Below are 26,857 nucleotides of genomic sequence, written 5' to 3'. Positions count from 1 at the left end.
GAGATTCTGAGTGGATATATCTTTTGGCAGCCACAATTCAACCCACTACAGTCATTATAGAAAGATATGAGATAGTGAACTACACTGGATATATACACTGTTTGCTTACATTCTACTGGCCAGAAATACTCACATGTCTCTAGATGCAAGGTGACTGAGGAAGGTATCCTGTGGCTTGACAGCACCTTTCCAGAACAAGCTGTAAGGTAGAGACTAGACTATGTATGAAGAACTTTGGTGGTCAGCTGGGCTTCTCTGCTATACCCCTAAGACTGGAGCATAACCCCTCCTCTTCATAATAGGACAGATATTCTGAAAGTTTCTATTTCTGTAACCAACATAAGCATATGATGAGTTAAAGTAGCATAAAAGGATAAGAGGGAGAGAGAGTAAAGGGAAGTTCCACCATGTATAGTTACGCAGAATACCTGGGTAGAGTTTGGGATGCTCCCAGGGAATATCCAACAGGATAGCACTTTGGAAGGCTTGTTATAGAATTGTCCTTGGAAACGTCCTCTGGCAGATTGTCACACTTGAGACATATCCCCCCAAATGCAACAGCTACAACTTGAGGTTCTGATTGATGTATCAATTTATAGTATTTTTCTTTGAAATTTTCCACATTTTGGACCTCTAGCCGAATCAATATTTCCTTGTTTTTTACTACAGATAACTTATCTGTGTTCTATATTAGTCCTCAGCCATACTCAATATTAAATTCTGTATAATCTGTCATTAGAAAAAGAAAAAATAAAAAAGTCACACTCTCAGGTTTAGTATGTTACATATTTTTAATGGATGAAAGGCGATGATGGTGTACTCTCTAAAATATGTGTATCTTTCCCATTCTCCGTCTAGTATATGAGGTTACTTTGGCAATGATATCATTAAGATTGTACTCCATAGTAACCCTGGCAGGGTGTTTTGCTTTGCAACACCACAAGTTTGTGGCTGAGAATGTTCACAATTCTGTATTCATGGACACCCATTGGGACTATTTACACATGTTGACCAAGAAGAGTCAATATGATTGAATTGTTCCAATTCCTGTTAGCTCTAAATTTGAGTAATTAGAAGATAGCAGAGTAATTCAAACCAGAGGAGATAATCAGAAGATGAATTCTGAAGAACGATGATTGGAAAGAACTCACTTCAAACTTTCCAACCTCTCTCTCAATGTATATAACTCTACATTAATTCTAAGCCAAACACTTTATGTGTAGTAACTCATTTAATTATTTCAGAATTGTTGGCAGGTATGATTCTGATCTCTGCTCTTCAAAGATCTATGTGATAAGCATTTGAAAGAAAATGTCTTTTTAAAAAAATTTAATTATATTTCCCTGTGATTTCATCTACCTATAGAAAAAGGGCCAATTACTACCACTTTCAAGGTGATCATTCAAGTACAAGATTGGTAAAGATAGCAGAAATGTTTTCTTCTTTTTTATCCCCTTTCTGCATTGTCAGAATACTTTGATTAGAGAGTCCAATGACTTAGCCTTTAATTCCAGATCTTGGACCCAACATTCACAGGAATATGAACAAGTCACCTTTATTCTATGGTCCTATTTTGTAAATAGGATAGATAGGTCTAGATAAGATGTCAAGAAATACTTCCATCACTTCTAAAAGAAAATGATAAAAAATAATGATGACATAGTAAGTTTTTATTAATAAATTTTATTTGTTTTTAGTTCTGAGGATATAACCTCAGGCCCTGCTTCTACAGAGTGATTATAAAGAGATGACAAATAATATCCTAAAAATATTTTTATTTTGTAAAATAAAAAGTTGCTAAACTTATGTAAATTTTTATTTTTAAATAATAATCTGTAGAATATAAAACCTTGGAACCACTGGACTAAAATATCACTAAGTTTCTTTTCAGCATTAGGGTTCTATGATTCTGTGGGTATAATTCTCAGCAGCTAACATTTATCATGTGATTTATCATTCATAATCTTGAGTAATGGTTGAAGGAAATAAGATTCTCTTTAAATACTGGAAAAGTTTGTCTCTTATGACTAAAGATATTCCGTCAAACCCAAAATTGGTTTTTGTCATGGGTGAATATTTAAGTCTTGACAAAAGGAGTGGACAATCAAGAAATATTTAGCTATTGAGGACAAAAGAAAGAATGGATGGAAATGAATAGGAAAACAGAGTTGAATTTGTTTTATTGCCTTTATTGAGTTATAACTGATATTTAATAGACTATACATAATTTAGTATACAATTTAATGACTTCTGACATATATATATATTCATATGTGATCATTACTACAATCAAAATGAGGAACATATTCATAGCCCACAAAAGTTTCCTCATACTCATTTGCAATACCTCCATCTCCTCCCCCACACTATCCCCAGAAATCTGTGATTTGCTGTTTGCGTTTTCTGCTCATGTAGTGAGGGGATGTTATAAGGAGAGAAACTCTGATGTTCAGATACTTTAATTTTATACCTTGAAATGGGTCAAAAATTTAAATGTAAGACTTAAATCCATAAAACTCTTAGGAGAAAACATAGGGAAAATATTCTTGGCATTGGTCTACACAATGATTTCGTGGATAAGTCACCAAAAGCACAGGCAATAAAGACTAAAATAAACAAGTGGACTACATTAAACTAAAGAGGTTCTGCACAACAAAGGAAACAATCAATAAATTGAAAGACAACCTACAGAAGGGGAGAAAATATTCGCAAACCATATATTTGGTAAGGGAATAATATCTAAAATACATAAAGAATTCATACAACCCAATAGCCTAATAGAAAATAATCCAGTTATAAAATGGGCAAAAAGTACCTGATTAGACATTTTTCCAAAGAAGTTGTACAGATGGCCCACAGGTATATGAAAAGTTACTCAATATCACTATCATGAGGGAAATGCAAACCAAAACCACAATGAGATATCATCTCACACCAGTTAGGATGGCTTTTATTAAAAAAATGAGAGATAACAACTGTTGGTGAGGATGTAGAGAAAAGAACCCCTATACTATTGCTGGAAATGTGAGTTGGTACAGTCACTATGGAAAACAGTATGGGAGTTCCTCAAAAATTTAAAAATTGAATTTCCACGTGATCCAGAAATCCCACTTCTGGGTATATATCTAAAGGAATTGAAATCAATACCTCAAAGGGATATCTGAACCCCATGTTCCTTGCAACATTGTTCACACTAGCCAATATATGGTAACAACCTACATGTCCATCAATGGACAAAGAAGATGTGATTGATACACACACACACACACACACACACACACACACATAATGGAATAATATTCAGCCATAAGAAAGAAAAATATCCTGCCATTTGCAACAACGTAGATGAAACTTGAGAGCCTTATGCAAAGTGAGATAAGTCAGACAAAGAAAGACATATACTATATGATATCACTTATATGTGGAATCTAAAAAAACTAAACTTGTAAAAACAGAGTAGAATGGTAGTTACCAGGGTCTGGGTGGTGGGGGAATTGAGGAGATGTTGTTTAAGGGTACAAACTTACAACTAGTAGATAAATAATTTCTGAAGATCTAAGGCACAAATAGTGATCATAGCCAACAATACTATACTATAAACTTCAAAGTTGCTAAGAGACCAGATCTAACTGTTCTCAACACAAAAAAGAAATGATAAATATGTTACATGATAAAAGTATTAACTAACTTTACTGCAGTAATCATATTGCAATATATAAATGTATCAAACCAACACATTGTACACCTTAAACTTACACAATGTTATATGTCAATTATATCTCAATAAAAAATATATGTAACTGAAAAAATTAAGTTGTGACTACAGTATCTTACCTGTTATGCATTAAAATATTTTATACCCAATTTTTTCCTTTTGGGGCATAACTTTAAAATAATTCAAATTTTATATTTACCTTTATTTTTACTTTTTAAAACATATCAATTTAAAATATTTCTTTTAATTCAAGATACAGATTGCCTAATAGATATTCAAAACCTTTTAATAATGTTTCCCAGCTACCCCTCCCGGAATAATGAAAGTACAGTAGTGCAACACAACAGTTATAGAATAATGAGTGTTCTAATCTTTGTTAATCTTAGCATTTTCCTTTATGAATGGCATGAGGTGAGTATATGAAAAGTGGTAAAAATGCTTTTATCATCAGTTATGTGGTCAGTGGCTTTTATTTTGGCAGAAAGGAATTGTGATGCAACTTGATGAATCTTCAAAAAAAAACGATACTCCAATTTTTTAGAGAAACTTCTGGCAAACCTGCCTATCACTAGAGGACTGACTAGACTCCTGCCCCTTCCATATCTTATGGAAGAAGAGGATGAATACCATCTTTGTATTGAGTTCCTAGTGTCCTTGAACAATTTAAACTCATGGAAGAAACTCATGAAAGGATACTGGTATTCTTAGAAATAAGGAGGGACTTAAAAATCACAGATCGTGCTGTACAGAGAGTTTGTAGATGGAATCCTAACAACCACCTCATGATTGTAAACGGGTGAAAGAGATTTGCTCTTTAAGAGATGACTCTGGTAGAAATTGAGAAGAAGGACGGAAAAGAAGTGAGAATTAAAGAAGGTTATAGGGTACGAAACTATTTTTTTACAATCAATTCAAATGTCCTGAATCGGATAGCAAATGTAGAGGGTGAAATTCAAGAGTTATCAGAGTGGTAGAATTCTCATGAATCAGTGACTGATTAGTCCTAGGTAAGTGGGTAGAAGGTTTTCTAGGTCCCTTATTTGGCTGCAGCATGGACATTGATTCCATTTCACTGCCCTAGAGAATACAGAAAGAAGAGATTTCCTTTAGTGGAGGGTAGGCCACAGGAACAGACTACACATGTTGACTGCAGTGAATCCATGGAGCACCCAAGTGAACAGTAGATAGATGGCAGGATCTTTTCCAGTTCTAAACAGAGTTGTGGGCTGGTTCTTATGACGTATTTCAGAAGAATTTCTAGTAGTGATCCCACAGTTAGCAGTGACATAATATATTGGCATAACATTTTATAAGGCTATACAAATAAATGTTACTTTTCAATTTTTATTTTACTTGGGACACAAGTTAAATGTACAGCTTTCTGAAGATCCCTTCTCCAGACCCATCATATAAAAAATGTTTAGACTGTAATCTGGGAACTTCGTTCCAATAATCTCCTTAGATGATTCTGACAGGCTGTCAAGTTTGTCAGCCACCAAGGCAAGGCCACCTTTCCCAAACTTTGATCTGAGAAAGAAAAGTTTGGAAACATATTTAACTGGTGTTCCAAAAACGAAGTGTTCTGTCAGACAAGCTTGTAAGATGCTACACACACAATCTCTTTCTAAGAGATACACAATAAATATTAGCTTGGTAAATAAAAAAGAAATATATTTAATATGTTTAATGGTTAAACTTCTTTTTAAAAGGGACAATTTTTCTTTATACCTATAGTATCTTGTCAACTTTAAATATAAAACAGTCAGTTATTTTACCAGCAAAACAAGTTTATTCAAGAAAAACAAAAGAATTGCAGTTCGGGACATGCATGCTACTGCAAAATCCAGAGGCAAGTTCATCAATCTAAGGAGATAAGTGTTATTTTATAGGGAAAAAGGAAGAAGTTGGGAAGGGTTGTTTTAAATGAAAGTCCATTGGAGGAAAGCAAGAGTTCAGGGTAATGAGGGGTTCTCATTGGTTTAGTTGCTGGAGTAGTTGATTTCCTCCAGGAGATGCAACATACATCTTTCCTGTTGACCTGTAATTGAGGAATCTTCCTGTTGGCAACTTCCTCCTACTGGGGTCAGTAATTTACTAAGTTCCTGTAATTGACCTGGGGTGGTACTGCATGGGAGTTCCCCCCGTTCTGGCTTCCCGACTCCATTTTAAATGAAGTTTCTCTTTATTAGTTTTCACAATCTTTAGAATGTTTGTTTTTTTTCCTTACCCTTAATATAAACTTGGAAAATACTGTTTAGATATAATCTAACTTTTGGTGTATTATTTTTGTTGCAGAAAATTAATTTAATTGGAATAATTAATGGCTATATTTGCCTCCATCAATCACAATTCCAATATATTAAAATATTAAGTAGTCCACTGGTCACCAGAAAAGTCATTTAATTTATATTTTATAAATTCTTGTAAGTTAAATAAAAAAGCAGCATCTTTTATTTAGATCTACCTTAGAAATCTGTATAAAAATTTTTTGTAAAGATTTATTTAAACTAGATATTATATTCTTTTCATTTCTTATAGAAAATAATGTATTTAATTTATTTTTGTACTTTTAATTTTGAAATAATTTCAAATTCATATTTTTTTGCTCATTCATAGATTATACTTTAATCCAGTTTCAAAATTGCTAACCCATATCACCGTAAAAAAACAACCTATTAACTAAAATTCGATGGGTTTTTTTGTTTGTTTTTTACAGCTCATTTTGTTTTAAAACTGATAGTATTGTTAAAGAAAAATAGCTGGCTACTTGTTAAAAGTGACAAGACAAATTCTTTTCAGACTACTACTGCAGTAGAGGAGAGACACTCCAGTATAAACTGAGCTCAACTCCAACTGCAACAATGGTGACTGGGGTTTTTGAAAGGAGTAGATAGGGAACAGAAAAGGAACATGGGGAAGTAAAAACGGGGGAACAAAAAAGAGGACTAGAAGACTGTGTGGAAACTGAAAATTACACAAGGGGGTAAGTGGAGAATTACTGAAAATGGTTTGGCAAGGTAGGTTGGACAAGGCATATGTTTTCGTTTGGCAGCATTGCATTTTCTTCAGCAGACGTACTATGGGGCCTGTGGTAACCTTTAGGGACACAGTCCACTGCATGCTGAAGCCAAAATAAAGTCTAGTCAAGTCTCTAAAAGGTTAATAGAATTCAAAAAGTCAAAATTAAATGAAAAGTATACTTAGAGAATTATTACTTCCTCCCACTTCTTCCATTCTACTCTTGCCTATCACTTGGTATTACTAATATTATAGTTATTAGTTTATTTTTTTTGTTTGTTTTCCAAAATATAAGAAAATAATATATATATTATCTATACATATAATTATATACACGCACATACATATATACACACACATATACACAAAAGAATATTTTAGATTCTTATTCTTTGATATTATCAATTATAAAATATTATGAAAATCATTCTATATCAGATCATAGATATCTCCATTATTTTTTATAGTTTCATAGTACTCTATTGTAAGAATTTACCACTTTGTTCAATTACTCTATGTATGGGAATTTAGGTTGTTTCCAACATTTTGCAATTATAAAATTGCTACAATGATTAACTTTGCCAAAATATTTTCTATTATTAATGGTATATCTTCAGGATAAATTTTTGGAATTGGATTACTGAGTCAAAAGATAAGCCGATACATGATTTTGTAAGATATTGCCAAATTCTTCGCTATAGGAGTTCTACCAATTAGCATTCCCACCAGCACGAGAGTATGAAAATGTCTGTATGAAAGTACCCACTCTCAGTCTTGTCAACTGAATACAATGCCATGTTCTGTAATATTTGCCAATTTAATATGAAAAATAAAGTATCTCAGTATAGTTTTATATTTGCATTTCTCTTGTTATGAGTGAATTTGAAAAACTTTTTATATTTAAGGGCCATTTTATGTATTTTATATGAATTACCATTCCATGGGTTTTGTCCATTTTTATTTTTCTTGTTTGTATTTTTCCTTCAATTTGTAAGACTTTTTTATATATTATGTAGAATAATTCAATGTCTCTGTTATATATGTTGCAAATTGTTTCTCTTTCTTTGTCATTTATATTACAAATTAGCTAATGGTATATTTTGACATGCTAATTTTAATGTAGTGAAATTTATTAATATTTTCCTTTATTGTATCTGAAATTTGAGTCACATCCAGGTTATAAAGGTATTCATTCATTTCTTTGAGTACTGGCATGGTTTCATTTTTTAAATTTAGATCTCAGACGCATTTAGAAATTGTTCTTGTGTATGCTTAAAGAAAGGATCTTATTTACCTTTTTCTAAATGATTTTTCATTTGTTCCAACTCCATTTTAAAAGTCTATATTCACTCCAGGATTTTTTGACACCACCTTCATCATATACAATGGCTATATATGCCTGCATCTATTTCTGAACTTTAGATCATGTCCTATTTGTCTATTTAATCTCCAGCATCATACTGACTTAAACATAAAAGTTTATATTATGTTAATGTCTATTAGGTCTAAACCCCTGATAGATTTTCTTTTTAAATTTTCCTAGCTATTTATTTTGGTAAACAGCATATTGAGGCTCAATTGACATACAGTAAAGTGCACATATTTAAAATGTACAATTTGATAAGTTTTGACATATATGTAAACCCTTGAACTATGAACATCTTTAAAATAATGAACATATCTATCATCCTCAAAAGTTTTCTTATGCCCCTCTCTAACCTCTCTCTATTACCTTTTACTGCCTTACCCTTTTCATCCCCAGGCAACAACTGTCACAATAAAGTACATTGCATTTTCTAGAACGTTATATAAATAGAATCACACAGTACGGACTCTTTTCTGCCTGGATTTCACTCGGAATAATTATTTTGAGATTCATCCAAATTGTTGCATGTATTTTATCAACAGTTCATTTTTTTTATTGTTCAGTAGTGTTTCATTGTTTGGATCTAACAGACGGTGTTTATTCACACATTCGTTGTTGAACATTTGAATTAGTACCAGTTTTTCACTATTACAAATGAAGTTGCTATAAACACTGTGGACAGATCATTATATGTACATGCATTTCCTATTCTCTTGGGAAAATACTTAGGAGTAAACAAGCTGAATCGTATGGTAGATATATGTTTAATTTTTTAACAAAATGCCTGTTTTCCAAAGATATTTACCTTGCTGCATACCTACTAGCAGTATATGAACAGTTTAAGTTAATCCACACTCTTACTAATATTTGGTAGTACCAGTCTTTTTAATTTTAGCCATTTTAATCAGTAAATAATTACCTTTCATTATAGTTTTAATTTGCAATTTCCTAATGGCCATTTATGCTGAGCATCTTTTCATTCACTTATTTGCCATCCATATATCTTTTTTGGTGAATTGCCTGTTTAAATCTTTTGCCATTTCTTATTAAGTTGTTATTTTTCTTATTATTGAGTTTTGGGAGTTTTTTTATACATCCTGCATACAATTCATTTGTCAGATATATGATTTTAAGTATTTTTTTACAATTTGTGACTTATCTTGTTATTCTCTTAAATGTGGCTTCTGAGGATCTAATATTTCTAATTTTTTGAAATCCAATTTATCAATTAGTTATTTTATGGATCAAGTTTACCTATGCCAAGGGCACAAAGAATTTTATTTTTAATATTTTCTTCTAGGAGGAATGACATCAGCAAGATGGTGGAATAGATGGTTCTTGATTTTAGTCTCCCTCGCAGAAAGACCAATTAGCAACCATTCATAGACAAGATACCTACGTGAAAACCCCAGAACCCAGGAGTGTGTCTGAAGCACACCCTTGAACCACAAAAACTGAGAAAAACTGCATTAGAAGGGTAAGAAGAATGGTTTTACTTTAACCACGTCCCCCCTTCCCAGGCCAGCACAACAATGAACTGAGAGGATCCCCCTGGGCCTAATGTTTCTCCAGTGGGATAAAAAGACTAATGTAAACATTCAGCTTCTCCAACATTATGGGATGCTTCCTGGGAAGCCCACTTAGGTCTCACCTCACAGGGATCACTAAGGGAATCAGCAGGGCTAAACCACCTGAGATCAGCTAGAGATGGAGAAAGGGGGATGGGGCTCATAGCAACCAGCTCACAGATCTTCATGGACTGTGTTTCTACTGGCAGCGGTACCCAAACAGAGATTCCAGCCAGTGGCTCTGCCCATCTGTGAAGCTGAGCCAGTTGCCCCATCTAGCTGGAGTGCTCAGTCAGCAGTTCAGCCCAGTTTGAGTCCCCAGCCAAGAGGCCATCCTGGCCATGGAGCCCATTCTACAGTCCCATCTAGACAGGGAAACGTATCAGCAGCCCTGCTCAATTTCTGAGAATAGCCTCCAGCACCACCTAACTGGAAAGCCAAAACAGTTACCCCAGGAAACTCACAGTGCAGCTTTGGTGCCACTCAGCTGTAAGGCCCAGCTTACAGCCCCGTCCAATTGCTGAACACCGCTTGAGGCCTTACCCAAGCAGGGAACCTAGCCAGTGACTCCACCTAACCACAGAGCATAGCCTCCAGCCCCACACAACTGTGGGATACAGCAGTGGTCCTGATAGAACAGAGAGCCCAGCCAGTGACCCTACCCAACAGCAGAGGACAGCCAGTAGCCTGCCTGATTGCAGAGTCCAGCCTGCAGCCCTGCTCATCTTTGAGGTATAACCCACAGTTTCATTTGATTGCAGGCACAGTGTGAGGTCATGTCTGATCATGAAGCCCTGTCTGCAGCCCTGCTTGAATGTGGGGTCCAGCCAGTAGCAACATCTGGCCAGAAAGCACAGTCTGGGCCCCACCTGACCAGGGTTGATTGTGGAGCCCGGCCTACAGTCCCATCCAATCATAGAGTCCAACCAATGGCATCACCCTTCCATGAAACACAGCCTGCAACCCTGCCTGGCCAAAGGTAATCACAGAGCCCAGCAAGTGGTCCCACTTGGACGTTAGCATCTCAGTCCAGTGTATTTTGATGGGGTAATTCTTTCATTATTTTCTTTACTTTTCTATGGATTTTAAAAATTTCTATTCCTAATACGGCTAATTATGGTAAACTGGATTTTCCTAGTAAATACTCTAGTTATCTAGATTATCAAATTTATTTTCACAGAGGTCATCAAATTATTCCATCTTGAAACATTTCTTCTATCTTAATAGATGTTTCATGCTTCTCATTCTCTATATTAGATGCACGTGCATTCTTCCTTTTTGATTATCTAGGGTGTTGTCTACTTTAGTGTTTTTAAAAACACATTATTTGCAGTTACTATCATCTCCTATTTTCTACTGCAATGATTTCTTTTTTACCTTTAATATTTTCTTTCTAATGCCTTGGTTTGGTTTATATTTTTGTACTTTTTGGAGATTTTTGAGTTGAGAATTTAGTTATTTTTAATGTTTCATTTTTATTGATAGAAGTGTCTAAGGCTATTTTTTATTCTATCACTGTTTTAAATGTACCCACAGTTATATATATAGTGTTTTATTATTTTAATTATTTTTCACATCTGCAATTTCAGTTTGTATTTCCCCTTTCATTTAAAAGTGGTTTAGAGTTGTGTTTTCTGATTTTTTAAAATTTCCAGGTATATAGGTCTTTTGAAAATTTTGCTTTAAGTTTTTTTTTTGGTATTGTAATCAGAATGTTCTTTGAAATATTTGCTTCTTATGAAATGTACCAAAGCCTTGTGTGTGTATGTAGTGTATGTGCATGTGTGTGAGACCTAAAATATGGTCCATTTGCGTGAATACCCCCTGTGCTTGAGAAGAGGAGATTCTCTATTATGTTTGTTGATGTGTATTCATTAGGCTTAGCTATATTTTGACTAATGATGATTAGACTAGCTAATCGTGTTTTTCAGAGCCTCAATATCTTTACTTATTTTTTGTTCTGTTGATTTGTTTTGTACTGTGAATGGTACGTTAAAATCTCCTTTATGAGCTTCTTTGTATGTCTCCTTACATCCCTAGTAGTTTTTGTTTTATACACATGATTTTTTGTTATTTGATTCAAATATATTTATAAATGTGAATTAAGGCTCCTTAGATTAAAAAGTATCCTTATTTGCTATGTTTACTGTATTTGGCTTAAATTCTATTTTGTCTCATATCAGCTTACTACCTACTGTGGTTTTAATTCTTTCTATTTGACTAACATACATTTACCCATCAGTTAATTTTAGCTTTTTAGATTAACTTTGTTTTAGGTGTTTTTATTCTGTACAGCATATAATGGAATCTCGCATTTTGAGCTAAATTGATTTGTTTTTTGCAGGAGAGTTAAGCCTTTACACAATTATTGCTTGTATTTTAGTTTCTATTTTGTTGTTTTATGTTATGTTACAATTAATACGTAGACTTTGTTTCCTTGGATATAAGTTTAGATATAAGCTCTCTCCCATTGTTGTCCTTTTCAGGAACTCCAATTACATCTACATGAGATTGTCTTCGCTTGCCATCTTTACACCAACTATTTTCTTACCACTTTCTTGATTTTTTTTTGATCCCATCTTAATTCTCTTGGCCATATTCCCTTTTTTGCCTTTTTACAGTTTTTTTTGTTTTGTGAGGAAGATCAGCCCTGAGCTAACATCTATGCTAATCCTCCTCTTTTTGCTGAGGAAGACCGGCTCTGAGCTAACATCTATTGCCAATCCTCCTCCTTTTTCTTTTTTTTCCCCAAAGCCCTAGTAGATAGTTCTATGTCATAGTCATGCATCCTTCCAGTTGCTGTATGTGGGACTTGACCTCAGCATGGCTAGAGAAGCGGTGTGTCGGTGTGCGCCCGGGATCCGAACCCCGGGCCACCAGTAGCGGAGCACGCACTTAACTGCTAAGCCATGGGGCCAGCCCCTATAGTTTTAAATGTAACTCTATTTCATTATTTTATTTTTATTTTACAGATATTCTAGTAACATGTACATTAAATCTTTGCTTATCTTCCATTTCATCAACTTTCTTTCTGATCTTAATTTTTTCTTCACTCCATTTTCATTCTGTTGGCTTATTTTCAAGTTTTCTATAATCTTCTCTATTTTACTTTAAATCTGTTCTCTCTTTGATATTTTGTAATTTATTCATCTTTATTTTATAAATTTATCCTTTTAGTTATTTCTTTCCTAGGTACAAATCTTTCCTGGGTTCAAACAACTCATTTTATTTTTCCTATCTTTTCTTTATACCTCTTATTTGTTTTTAAATTTTTGATTTTAAGTTTTTTTAGGTACATATTTTGTGGGCAAGTGAATTTTCATCAACTTTTCTTCTTACAGTAGCTCTGTGTATGCAAAGATTGCTTGTTCTTTACATTTCATAGATATAGTTGATGTTATGAGGTGTTATAGAACAGGGACTGGCAAACAATGGTCTATGGTCCAAATCTGGCTGGCAACTTTCTTTTTAATAGATTGCAGGCTAAGAATGTTTTTCATAATTTTTTTTTTTTTTTTTTTTTTTTTTTGCTGAGGAGGATTGGCCCTGGGCTAACACCCATGCCCATCTTCCTCCACTTTATATGTGGGACACCTGCCACAGCGTGGCTTGATAAGTGGTGCATAGGTCCATGCCTGGGATCTGAACCCACGAACCCCAGGCAACCGAAGCAGAGTACGCAAACCTAACCACTACACCACCGGCCTGGCCCTTCGTATTTTTAAATAGTTATCTTCTAAATGGTAATATATAAGCATATGCATAATATCTTCAATTTTGTGCTTTGGCCTGCAAAACCTAAAATATACTGCAGCCGTTTAAGGAAAAGTTTGCCAGCACTTTCTGTAAAAGATTTCTAGATCAAAAGTGTACTCTTCTGTCAGTGTATCAAAATGTAGTCTCTTTAACAGATTTTTTCACAGGGTTGAGGTAAAAACAGAGTGGAGTTGTGTATTAGTTTCCTAGGAGCAAATGCTGCAAACTTGGTGGCATAAAAGAACAGAAATTTACTCTCACAGTTCTGAAGGCTAGAATGAAATCAATGTTTTTACAGGGCCATGCTCCCTCTGAAGACTCTAGGAAAGAACTTTTCCTTGCCTCTCCCTAGCTTCCAGTGGCTCACAGCAATCAATGGCACTCTTTGGCTCACAGCTGTATCACTCCAATATCTGCCTCTATCATCACGTGGCCTTCTTCTCTGTGTATCTCATTATCCTCTCCTCTTCTTATAAGGACAGCGACCGTTGGGTTTAGAGCCCACTGAAAATCCAGGGTGATTTCATCTCAAGATTCTTCACTATTTACATCCACAAAAAATCTATTTCCAAATAAACTCACAACCTGAGTTTCCAAGCATTTTGAATTTTAGGAGGATAATATCCAACTCCCCACAGTCCGGGTCTACTGTGGTCAACCAAAATTCACATACTTCCCACGTGCAAATACATTCGTCCCAATCTTAACATCCCCAAAAGTTTTAACCCATTCCAGTATCAACTCTAAGTCAAAAATCTCATCTAACTATTAACTCGTAAAGTTCCAAATCTCATCATCTAAATTAGGTATGGGTGAGACTCTGGATATGTTCCATCCTGGGTCAAAAGATCTCTCCATCTGTAAGACCTGTGAAACTAGAAAACAAGCTATCTGCTTCCAAAATACAGTGGTGAGATAGGCATATGATAGACATTCCTATTGGGAAGAATGAGAAGGAATAAAGAGACCACAGGTCCCAAACAAGTCCAAAACTCAGCAGGGAAAACACCATTATGTTTGCAAGCCTGAGAATAACCTTCCGTGGCTTGATGCCATGTTCTCTGTGTCCAAAGTGGCAACAGCCCTGTCCACTCTGTTGTCTGCCTCTGCCACTCTGCCCTCAGAGTAATTCCTCCTTTTTCTTGAAGTTAGCACATATTCATGGCTTAGTCACTCCATTAAGCTTCTCCTGCTCGCAGAATCCCTGAAGTTGACAGCTTTTCTTCATTTCATTCTGTCTGTCTTTTTCAATTCTACCTGGAAATGTTTCTGCTGGTGTAATATTCTCAAAACCCATGCTGCTCTGCCATGCATGTCAAGGGGATCCACAACATTAAACAAGACGATTCTCCACAGTTCTTTGCGGGATAACCCCGTTTCTATTCCTGACTTCTGCTGAGCTGGTTGATGAGAATCATGAGTCACAGCCTAACCTTTTCAGCAAAAGGTTGTTCAGCCATACCCGTGGCTTTCCCTCTAGAGCATGCTTTCTCGACAGTAAATTTCCTAATTTTAGCGTCCCTCACAATCTGACTGGGCTGAGAATATCCCAAATCATCAAGTGCTAGATCTTTTTTGCTTGAGTTCCTGTCTCAATCTATCTCCTCTTTTTTTTTGTTTGTTTGTTTGCATTTTACTATAAGGGAAACCTGTAAGGGAAACCAGGCTGACCTTTGACGATTTGCTTAGAAATGTCCTCATTCAAATATCCAAGTTTATTGCTTACAAGTTCTACTTTCCACCAAACTTCCAGCCAAGATTTCTGCCATTCTATAACAAGAATTACCTTTTCTCCAGTGTCCAATAACATGTTCCTCATATTCTCCTGAGGCTTCACCAGAGTCATCTTTAATGTTCATGCTCCTACTAACGTTTTGTTCATGATGATATATGTATTCTCTAAGATGACAGACTCTTTCTTTACAATGTTCCTCACTTCTCTCTGAACCCTCATCGTAATCACCTTTAATGTCCATATTTCCACCAGTCTTCTCTTCAAAGCAATCTAGGCTGTTTCTATCAGGCAAGTAAAAATTCTTCCGGATCTGCCTATTGCCCAATTAAAAAGCCACTTTTACATCTTTAGGTATATGTTACAGCAGCGCTCTACTTCCCAGAACCAAAATCTGTATTAATTTCTTAGAGTTACTGTAACAAATTACACAAATTTGGTGACTTAACAGAAATTTATGGTATCACAGTTGTTAATGGTAGAAGTCTGAAATCAATCAGAAGTAGGGCCATGCTACTTCTAAAGGCTCTAGGGAAGAATCCTTCCTTGGCCCTCCCTAGCTTCTGGTAGCTCCTTGTAATCTTTGGTGCTTCTTGACTTGTAGCTGCATTACTCCAAACTCCGCATCCATCATTACATGGCCTCCTTCGCCGTGTCTTTCTGTGTCTTTTCTTCGTGTAGGGACACCAATCATTGGATTTAGGACGTGCTCTAAATCCAGAATGATTTAATCTCAAGATCCTTAACTAATAATATCTGCAAAACCCCAATTACCAAATAAGGTCCCATTTTGAGTTTCCAGGAGGGTGTGAATTTTGAGGGGGGCACTATTCAACACATTACAGTTTGGGTGTCATAATGTTTTGCTTTCCTTTTATTTTATAGGACATCAAAATTTTTCTTGCATCTTTTTCCTCACCACAGTCTCCGAAGGATGATTGTCCCTCCTATTTATCCTCTTTTCTCCTCAGAAGCATTTTTTTTTTTTGGTAGATGTCTCCTTAAGTTCTTTTAAATACATTTAAGATTCTCCCTGTATCTTGTGTTAGGAAATATCAAGGCACATTTTCATTATTACCAATTTTTTTTGTACGAAGAGAATGTTGTCTTTCTGTGAGCGATTTTGATTCTTTCTTATATTTTCTAGCAACTTTTTTCATACCTATTTCATACTCTCTGCACTTATTTTTGTTGTTGGAGCTTGAGGAATTATTCTGCTAGAGATTTACAATTATTTTTCTATTTACAGGTAATTTGAAGTTTAGTCAACTGCCATTTCCTCTACTACTTTCTCCGAGGTCTGAATTTTAATTAAAAAAATTACAAATTTTCCTTTGTGACCATAGATTATTGGTCACAAGATACTATTTAAAGGTACTATTTAAAAGCTTTCTGGAGTAGACAGCTAGATATAATCTTATTATTATTTTAGATTAAATTATTTGTTAAATTATACTCAGGTAAAATAATATAATTGGCAAATACCAGTTCTTGCTCAATTAATGAATGCATGCATAGCAAAGGTGTAAACACATGTCTATGGTGTTGGGAATATAAAACACAAATTCTTAAGTAAAAATTGGAAACATGGGGCCAGCCCAGTGGCATAGTGGTTAAGTTTGCTTGCTTCACTTCAGCAGCCTGGGGTTCACAGTTTTGAATCCTGGGCACAGACCTATGCACCACTTATCAAGCCATGCTGTGGCAGGCATCCCACATGAAATAGAGGAAGATGGACATGGATGTCAGCCCAAGGCCAATCTTCCTTAGAAAAAAAGAGGAGGATTGGCAATGGATGTTAGCTCAGGGCTAATCTTCCTCACAAAGCAAAGGAAAAAAAAAGTTGGAAACAAAGACTTATTATGCAGATATTTTAAAAATGAACAGAGTTCTCTATTAGCTAGAGCATAGAGTTTTGACTGCTGTTTAGTGTGTTTGTTAGTATTTTTTTATTACAGTTAACAAAATCGTAAGGTAGTTTAAGTAAATGATAACAATTACATTAAAAATAATAAATCAGTGGCTCACTTAATTGAAAAATCTAGAATTAAACTTACTTCAGACGTAGTTGAATCTAGGCGGTCAAATGGTGATGTTAGACTTTTCATTCCTTCCTTAGATTTCAGCATTCTCACAGTATATGGTCACAACAGAGAAATAAAATATCTTTCCAACCAATAGACCTGGAAAAATATATATATGTGGATGATTCAAATTTGTTTACCTCAGTTCATTTGACCATTTTCAATCAATATCTGACTGTAGAAAGGGAAGGATACCATGACTGATCAAGCCTAGGTAATGTGCCTACTCCTTGGCCCAGGTAGATGACATGGGCTCTACCTGAAACACATTGACTCAGCAAGGTCACTATGGAACTGTGGAAACACTGGTTCTCAAAGAAAGGATTGTCAGGCTATATTACTTCCCTCAACCCCTTAATCCCATAATAAAATGTTAACATTGATTTTCTATTTGAAATTGTCACAAATGAGCATGCGTTGCTTTTGAACAATAAGAATATATAAATTGTCACCTGTTTCAAAATGTAGTTTGTTAGATTAAATTAAAATTTATAGTAATCATGTTATTATTTCTTTTTTGGTTACTTTCAGAAGCTTGTTCACTGGAATGATGTACTTCATAATTACTGTGTTATCACGCTCTCAATTCCTGGGTATGTGGCTGAGAGAAAGGCTATCTGGTCTTTATTAATCAGGGGGCATATGGGATGATGCGTCTAATCTGAAGACCTCAAAATAGAATCTCTCCAAGAAAAGATTTATACAGCCCTGCTGATTTTGGCTCTGCCATTCTCACCTTGCCTATTAAGACAGGTGCTACTGTCTTCTCTCTGCATGCAGTCAACTGGAGAGAAATTAGTGAAGTTCGTCATCGACTACATCTATGTGCAGCCTCAGAAATTGGAAAGTCTACTATTATCTCTTCTGATAATCACAGACAGTTCCAGAAGCAAATAAGCTCTAAGAGAAGGAAGGAAGTTGCAGTTGCAAGTTTCAAAATTTCAATTGACTGAGATGTATAAAAGGCAAGAGGAAATAGAGGCTAATTATGAGATTCATTGCTGGGAGAAAATATCACAGTATGGAAAATAGTTATCAAATATCAGCTTTTTCCCTTTTATATTTATTTCTGAGAGAGGAAGTAAACTAATTTCTCTCATGCAGGGGCTGTTTATATTTAGCAGGACAAAATTGTAAACACTTTAAAAAAATGACAGGGTTACTGACCCATTACTTATCCAATAGGCATAATTGAGACAATACACATAATTGTAATTTTTATCCTACTCTTTCCATTTAACATTTTATCTTGAGTATTTTTCAATATTATTATTATACCTATCAAAATATTTTTACTTGTTGCATAATAGTTCATTGAATAGCTTTACCATTATTTACTTAACTACCTTCTTATTTTATGAATGTTTCCAGTTTTCACAAATCCAAAAAGAGTCAAATCTTTTTCTGTACTTTGAAATATTTCTAAAAGTTATATTTCAAGTAATGTAAGGTTGTTAACATTTTGAAGCTCTTGATATATAATTTCAAATTTCTCAAACAATATGATACAAAATTATACTATACTAAATATAAAATTATATACTAAACTTATTACTCATAATTATTTGGCAAAATTTTTCTTTAGCTTTTGATTTGTATTCTCACTCAATAATGTTCTTTGCATAATTTTTTTAAAGTTCTTCCTTGAACATAAAGTAGTAAGGCTTATAATGTACATATAGAGGGTAATTATTAAAACATAAAAAAAAGAAAACATCAAAACCTCAAAAATTAATTTCCTTTGAGAACAAAAAGAGAGTATAATCTAACATCCTGAGATTGTTACCTGTAATAGCTGCTAGAAGGCTTCTTTCATATAAACAAATATTTATTTGGAATATACACTACTGTTTTATTTTTATTTAGTTTCATTTTTTGCATGAAATTTTGACCAAGGATAAGGAGAATACTAATTTTTCTGATATGTTTTGACATTACAATAGTCACTAGTATCCGTTGGAAATGAATTATTTAAAAGAATAAAGATCCTCTAAAATTATAATTCCAAACTGATCTTTAGCAATGCATATCAAATATGCAAGTAAAGAAGAAAGAAGAACAAAATAGAAAATGAGATCAGAATTATTCCTCCTATCATCTTGGGGGAAAAAAATAGTTTGAGAAAGCAAAATGATTCAAAAACAAAAAGCTTTATATTAGCAGAGTGTACAAAAGCTCTGGATAGGATATTAGGATATTAGGAAACATCAAGCTGAATAAGCCATTGTGTCCTTACCTAGAGGAAAGAGAGAGGGAAAGAAGAAAAGATGGATTAAAACAAAGCGTGAACTGAATAAAGACTTATTTTCAAGTATTTCAATAAGTTTTCTGGTATTTTAGGGTAACTAAATGTTTACCAAAAAAATGCACATTTCTCCTGAGTGTAAATAGCAAACCAAGTTTTCCAAGCATATTGCATTTCTGGAATTATCTTCTTTTCTGCTATCATTCAATACATCCATAGTCCTGAAATTTAAAAAAATAGAAGAAAAGAAAAAATTATCTTTGATAAAAACATCAAGCTTCAAGGGTTGACTCATATTCACTTAAACATCTGTTTTATTATTCTACAATAAGCTTTGCACCATTCTAGGCCAGATGCTTGCAATGTAGCAAAAAATTGGTGACAGGTATCTCATTTGGAATATAAGGAGGAATTGATCAGCCAGTACCAAAGGTGGAAATTAATGCTTAATTTCTATACTATTTAAGGACTGACAAGTGTTTCACTTTTCTAACCCATGAAAATGCAGGTTGAACAAGAAAATTAGCAAGTTATTAAGGCTAGAGGAAATTAACATCACTTAAAGTTTGTATGGTATATTAGTTTGCGAGGGTTGCCATAACAAAATGCCACATATCCTCTGGCTTAATCAGAAATTAATTTTCTTATAATTTTGGAGGCTAGAAGTCCAAGGTCAAGATGTCAGTAGGTTTAGTTTCCAGATTTAAACCATGATGTTTTCTTACAAAACATAAAATTGTCCTTGTTTATTATATAACCTTTGAAAAATATGATAAATTTTAAAGAAAAGCATTCAAATAATCCAGAACCCTACTGCCCAGAAATAAATGTCATGAAAATGTTGCTACTTTCCTTTCAGAGATTTTATATACTTAAATCCAACAGCACTTTTTAAAACCAAAATTGGAACCAAACTAAATGTAGTGTTTTTTTTTTTTTAATCCTGTTTTTTCCATTCAACACTACCTTGGGCACATTTTCCATGAGAGAAAATATATTTTAAAAACACTATTTATAAGTATTATGTATTTTACTTATATTTCATAATTTATTTTATCTTTTCTCCTTTTCATTAAAGATATGAATTTTTAGATTTTCAGTTTCAAGTAACACCATGATGAACAAATTTCTATCTAAAGTCCTTACATATCTATGATAATTTCTAGTTAACAAATTCCCACAAATAGAATAACTGCCTAGAATATGAATCACATTGCAAGTTTAAAAGATCTAAATAATAATCCTTGTCAGATAATTCCAAAATTGGATTCATCTCGATATAGTTGACTGTCTTTTAAATTGTGATTTTCCCTGTTCTTGGATATGAAGGGTAAGTTTTTTTTTTTTTTTTTTTTTTTTTTGGTGAAGAAGATCAGCCCTGTGCTAACATCTGCCAATCCTCCTCTTTTTTCCTGAGGAAGATTGGTCCTGGGCTAACATCCAGGCCTATCTTCCTCCACTTTATATGGGACGCTGCCACAGCATGGCTTGCCAAGTGGTGCCTCCGTGCGCACCTGGGATCCGAACTGGCGAACCCCAGGCCTCCACAGCAGAGCGCACGCACTCAACCACTTGCGCCACCAGGCTGGCCCTAACGGGTAAGTTTTGATAGCATTCTGGGCACTTTGTTACGTTAGAAAAGTGAGTCCTATTTAAGTCTCATATTTTAGCAGGCAGTCACCTGAAGAGGTGGAAGCAGCTTATCCAGGCTGGGTCAACTGGTGCCTCTAGGGGGGAAGGGAGTCTCCAGCCTGCAGGGACAAAGTGCCAGGCCTTGTGGTGACAGGGCCTTACTTGCTGTGCTGCCCAGGTACCTGGGTCTCTAGTAGGGCGAGGAGTCTCACGTCTGGCAGGGGCAGGGGCACTTCCCGGTCAGGTTCTTGTTAGGACGTGATCCTTCTTGCCGTTGCTGCCAGGCCACTCAGTGTCTCTAGTGGAGTAGGGGTTTCAGTCTCCACAGGGAAGGAAAATGCTTCCTCTAGCTTCCAACTGACCCTCCTCGCTGGGGCCACCAGCCGGACTCCACCTGATCAGGAGGGGGAATAATCCTCCCTGGGCCGCCTTCCATTGGTGGTTGGCAGTCAGGAAACACTGGGCTTTAGTTAGTCTTTCTGTTTGGGGGGGTGATGCAAGTCACCCTGCTGCCTATGTTGTCACTCTAGTCCTGAGTCACTAACCAACCTGCCTTCCACTTTCCCTCTTTAAGAATTCTTGGTTGCCTCGTGATTTTTTTTCTAGAGTTTAAGGTTCCATTTAGCAGGAAAGAACAGGGGAAATGAGTTCACCTCACCTTGTAACAGACCAGAAGTCTCTCTGTGATATCTTTTAACTAATTATTCCTGAACTTACACGTATGCTATATTTGTTCTTGTGTTCACCTTGAATATCAGCACATCATCACACACACACGACTGTATATTTCATATCAACAGTGGCTTCATTATAGATGAAATCAACTTCCCAAGGCATAAGATTCTGTTTCTTTGAATTTATTTTTAAGAAATACGGACATAGACAAAGACTTTTTCTCCAGAACATAGCATGGAACTATGATGTTTTAAGTAATCTGACAATACTTTGAAAATGTTTTACAGAGAGGACATATTCTATCAAATAGCAAGGGCTTATTAACTCTAAATGGAATAAAATCCTTTCTACTTTTTTCTGTTTATCTTGCCTCCTATGGCTGTTGCAGCTCTTTGAAGTTTCAAGTTTGAAATATCTCTGTACAATGAGTAAATGAATAAAATGTTCAGACTTTGTCTCTTGCCTGCTCCATTTTTGGCTTTTAGGTGAGGTTTCCAGTCATTCTCTGCACTTCCCTTGACCAGAGTCAGTGAGTGACCAGCTGTGCGTAATATGAAGATGTCTGGAAACAGCATTTATGATGCTATATGCCCAAGGTTGCAAGTGTCTAGCACATTCTATTTAGGGAGAGAATGATGTAAAGTACATGAGTTTTGCAGGTAAAAACAACCTGGTTTTCTAAGGTCTCCTTCCTACTAGCTATGTGACATTTTGCAAGATTCTTGAGCTCAGTTTCTCCATCTGTAAAATGGGGATTAATATAAGAAAAAGTCATATACACAATATGGATTTAATAAACACAGCTATTAACGGTTATCAGCAAAACCACAAGAAAGATAGATAGTCAGAATAGCCTCCCAGAGTTGTTGCTGTGCCTTCCTAACTGCCTTCTATCTGGCTCTGTTGAGTGCTTGACACTTCTCATTTGCCTCAGCACAACAGAACATGAATAATAATGCTGCCCTATACTCAGTCAATGGTCCATTAACTAGTATTTGTTTATTCATGCCAACCACATTTTTCTTCTCCCTTAGTATGTTGTCAGATGAAATTTCCAGAGAGAATTGTATAAATCTGACATTCACAACTTCTCTTCCCTGTGCTCCTAAAACCTACAGGTGTCTCATTACCCTTATCCCAACCCAAGTTATTCACATGGATCTTATGATGTATATTATTTTGTCTTAGCTGACCTTGAAGTTGGAAGGACACAACCTGCTTTGTATTTGGTCTCTGAACTGAGCCTCACTCTCAACCTTTCCTCACCAGTCCTCACTCCTCATGTTGTTATTAATTCCAGGAAATTTTCCCTCCCTTTCCCTACTTAGTGGTCTCCTCTTTGATATCCAGCATGCTGTGCTTTCAGTAAGTAGTGGTGCATTCTGGGAATACGCACTGACAATAGCAGGGCCAGTAAATGGCCCCTCTAGACACCAGCAACATGCGCAACAGCTATAGGAGTAGCCTTTAAAGATAGGAGATACATCTCAAAACAAACTTCACTTTCTGTGTAAGTTTTCCTCGGGATGGTATGACCATCATGGGAGTTTGAGAACTCAATGGATTTTACACAATTCCAGAGCAAAATAAATACTGGCAATTGATGGATTTTTAAAAATAATTATTTGATTAAGATGGATCTAATTCCTCCATATCCACTTCTGGGTTAGAGATCACCAAAAGAGATATTTGCATGCGTTTTGGAAGATAGAATTGAAGAGGAAGACATTACTCTCCGAAGGTTAAATTCTGTGAGAAACTGTGAAGATGCTGGTGAGTTCTAGCTTGTTCTGTCTCACCCCACTTCATGTCCAACTCTTCTTTGTGACTTCTGGCTCTGTTGACCAACAATAATCAGAAGTGCACCACCAGATATAGAGGCAACAGCCTTCTAAAGACCTCTCCATCAGCTCCGCTCCATGGTTACACCCTGGCAGCTGGACACACCTGGCTTACCAGACTTCACTGCAAACTTTGACTTTCCCACCCACACTGGCGTTCGGGAGGGCTGGTTAGGGAATTTTCTCTGATCCTCCAGCTCCCTTTGTGGCCCTTACTTCCCAAACTCCTCTCTCACTTGTGTATGTCTAGTTCCTATCATAAGTCCTTATTCTTTAATAGTCATAATTGTTGTACTTCCCCGATCAAATCCTGATTGACATAGAAATGTTCTATTTTTCTTTATTTCCTACTTAAAATTATAGCTAATAGCTGTTATTTGTTTTATTTCTGATTATAAGTATTATGGCTTATGTAATACCTTATGGACACATAAGAAGGATATTTTATTGGTATTAGTAGAATGTTAAGCATTAGGTTGTTACCAGTATTCCAAATATTTTACATTAAAATCATAAATTCAATAGAGGGGTCAAGAGTATGCCTTTGAAATCAAATAGACCTGGTTCGAATCCTATCTTCCTCATTAACTGGTGATTTTGTATAATTATTTAATCTCTGGAAATGTCAATTTCTTCACATGGAAAATTGATATAAAATTTATTTAATGGAGTTGTTAGAATTCTTTAGTACATTTAACAGAATGTCTGGTGCAGGTTGACAATATTATTATTATAAGGTGACTACTGTTTGCTAACTCTCTGCACTAAGCATGACACATACATCCCCTTTAAAAGAACTGTACTCAGTGTGGCAGTTGTTATAATCCTTATTTTCTGGATAGGAAAACTGAGGCTTGGGCCCTCTTCCCTACAGACTGAATGTCTATACTAACATATAAATGTTTGCCATAAGAAAATCTTCTTTTCTTCTTATGGAATAATAATCAGGAATAATAATGTTGATTCACCAAAATAACTGAAGAGGGTAGAGACATGAATAAGCCAAAGAAGTGGGTAACCCAAGATTGTAATTACCTAACGTTCAAGCATCAATCACGTACAGTTTCTCCAACAGATTTGTTTCCCGATTCAAGGCAGTGAACTCGTTTTGCACCTTCTCAGTAAATGTGAGCAGTGCAGGAAACTGAGCTATTTCTGAAGGGTAATTGAAAAACAAAAGCAAATTGACCTCATATTCAAAACTTTCCACTGATACTCCTCAATGCACATAATTTCCCTAAAGGCAACCAGAAATTGATAGACTTCTAGATCTTAGACAAACACATTAGCTTCTGTGGAACTAGTATAGCAGCAGTGACTATCAGGAGTTTTGCAATCAGACAAGCCTGTTCTTTCATTCCAGCTCTGACAGCTAACATCTGTGCATCTTGGTACACATTTTTAAGCCACCCTGAGACTGAGTTTTGTCATCTGTAATAGGAGAATGATATATTTTGCTATTGGAATAGCATGAACATTAAAATGAAGTAATATAAAGATAGATAGTTTTGTGATATATGGGCAAAATATGTTAAAAGGTACTTCACCAAAAACAATATATGGATGGCAAGTAAGCCATGAACATATTCTTAACATTAGTCATTAGGGAAATGCAAATTAAAATCACAATGAACCACCACTACACACCTATTATAATGGCCAAAACCAAACCAAAACAAACATCCAACAATACCAAGTGCTGGTGAGCATGCAGAGCAGCTGGGACTCTCACACACTGATGAGTGGAATGAAATATTATACAGTCACTTTGGAAAAGAGCTTGTACAAGGTAAAATATAGACTTACCATATGACCCAGTCATCCCACTCCCAAGTGTTCACCCAAGAGAAGTTAAAAACTATATTCACACAATAATGTGTATGTGTACATTTATAGCAGACATTCATAATCACCAAAGGAGAAAAGACCCAAATGTTCTTCAACTGGTCAATGTATAAACAAACTGTCATAAACCCATACAATGGAAGGCTATCCAACAGTAAAAGGGAATAGACTACTGATGCAACAGCGTGGATGATCACGGTGTGTTATGCTAAGTGAAAGAAGATAGACTCAAGGCAAAACTATGGGGATGATGGAATTGTTCTAGATCTTGATTGTGGTGATAGTAACATTAAAGTATGATTGCGTCAACATTCAAGAACTGCACACTGAAAAGAGTGGATTTCACTCTATACAAATCATACCCCAATAAGAAGACAATCTCATATTTGTTCAGGCTTTATGATTTACAATGCACATTTCATACATCATCTATTTGACCTTCAGACAATTTAGTTGGCAGATATCATTCATCTCCTTATTTCATCTTGAAATATTTAATCCAAAAAACCCAGGACCAATTCCAGGTTTCCTGATGCCTGACCAAGTGTTCTCTGGCAGACATCAAGATGCTGAGGAGCGTTTCTCTGAACCTAAGTTGCTTGATACTTCAAGAACACCCCACGGTATTTTTTCCATTAAATAGCTTTGCAATGAAAAATATCCCAAGGTGTCACATTTTTCGTGTTATTTTCTTTTTCATTCTTAAAAAAAGGGTGCAATCTTTCCTGGGATAATTGACTATCCATTGAAGTTTCATATTTTGTATCTTTATCCGATTGCTATTTTTTCCTGAAGAAATAAATGTTTAAAAAATACATCAACAAATCTCCTGCCAAGCTACCACAAGGGAGCTGCTCGTGGAGAATTTAAGAATAGATTATTTTTGTTTCTTCCTATAAACTCTCTCCCCAGGAATGGTAGATTAGTCAAGCTAGCAGGTCAGCTTTGAAGACACTCAAAGCAGACATGTGGCACCACACAGATCACTTTTCTTTAGTGAGATGGACATTTATCCTGCCTCTTTTCTCCTATAGAGAAAGCCACACAAAGAAATTTAAACCTCATGCAACAAGCAGAACAACCATTCACTCCCAACGCAAAGGCACTCCCTGCAGAGCAATAGCAGAACTCGTCTCCCCCAAGATTTAACCATCAGCTGGAATCAAGAGGCAAACTAGAACACTAACACTTTTCCCAGCTACTCAGACTGGTGACTCAAACTATCCTTCCCCTTACCCCTACCATAATTAGAGAACAATCTCATCTTCTACCTTGCTAAAGAAATTTGAGCTGATTCTAAGTGAGAACTAGATGGCTATCCTCACAGGACCTGAAATAGAATTTGCTTTGGTTCCTTAAGATTGATAAGCCACATTAACA

General features: G+C 35.4%; 1 long non-coding RNA gene across 1 annotated transcript in view; it reads right to left on the bottom strand.

Annotated features, from left to right (window-relative positions):
* Positions 1-3,983: 3,983 nt before the first annotated feature.
* Positions 3,984-26,857, bottom strand: part of LOC147916238 (uncharacterized) — a 164,828-nt gene continuing 141,954 nt past the window's right edge. The window contains exons 5-7 of the long non-coding RNA XR_015553163.1: positions 19,597-19,705; positions 17,213-17,338; positions 3,984-5,242 (exon numbers count right to left, since the gene is read on the bottom strand). This is a non-coding gene — a long non-coding RNA (uncharacterized LOC147916238). The remainder of the gene's footprint in view (positions 5,243-17,212; positions 17,339-19,596; positions 19,706-26,857) is intronic.

Source organism: Ceratotherium simum, chromosome 9 (assembly GCF_057802395.1).
Source record: "Ceratotherium simum simum isolate JZ-2026a chromosome 9, ASM5780239v1, whole genome shotgun sequence".
Lineage (NCBI taxonomy): Eukaryota > Metazoa > Chordata > Mammalia > Perissodactyla > Rhinocerotidae > Ceratotherium > Ceratotherium simum.
This window is presented reverse-complemented; position numbering and strand designations above follow the sequence as displayed.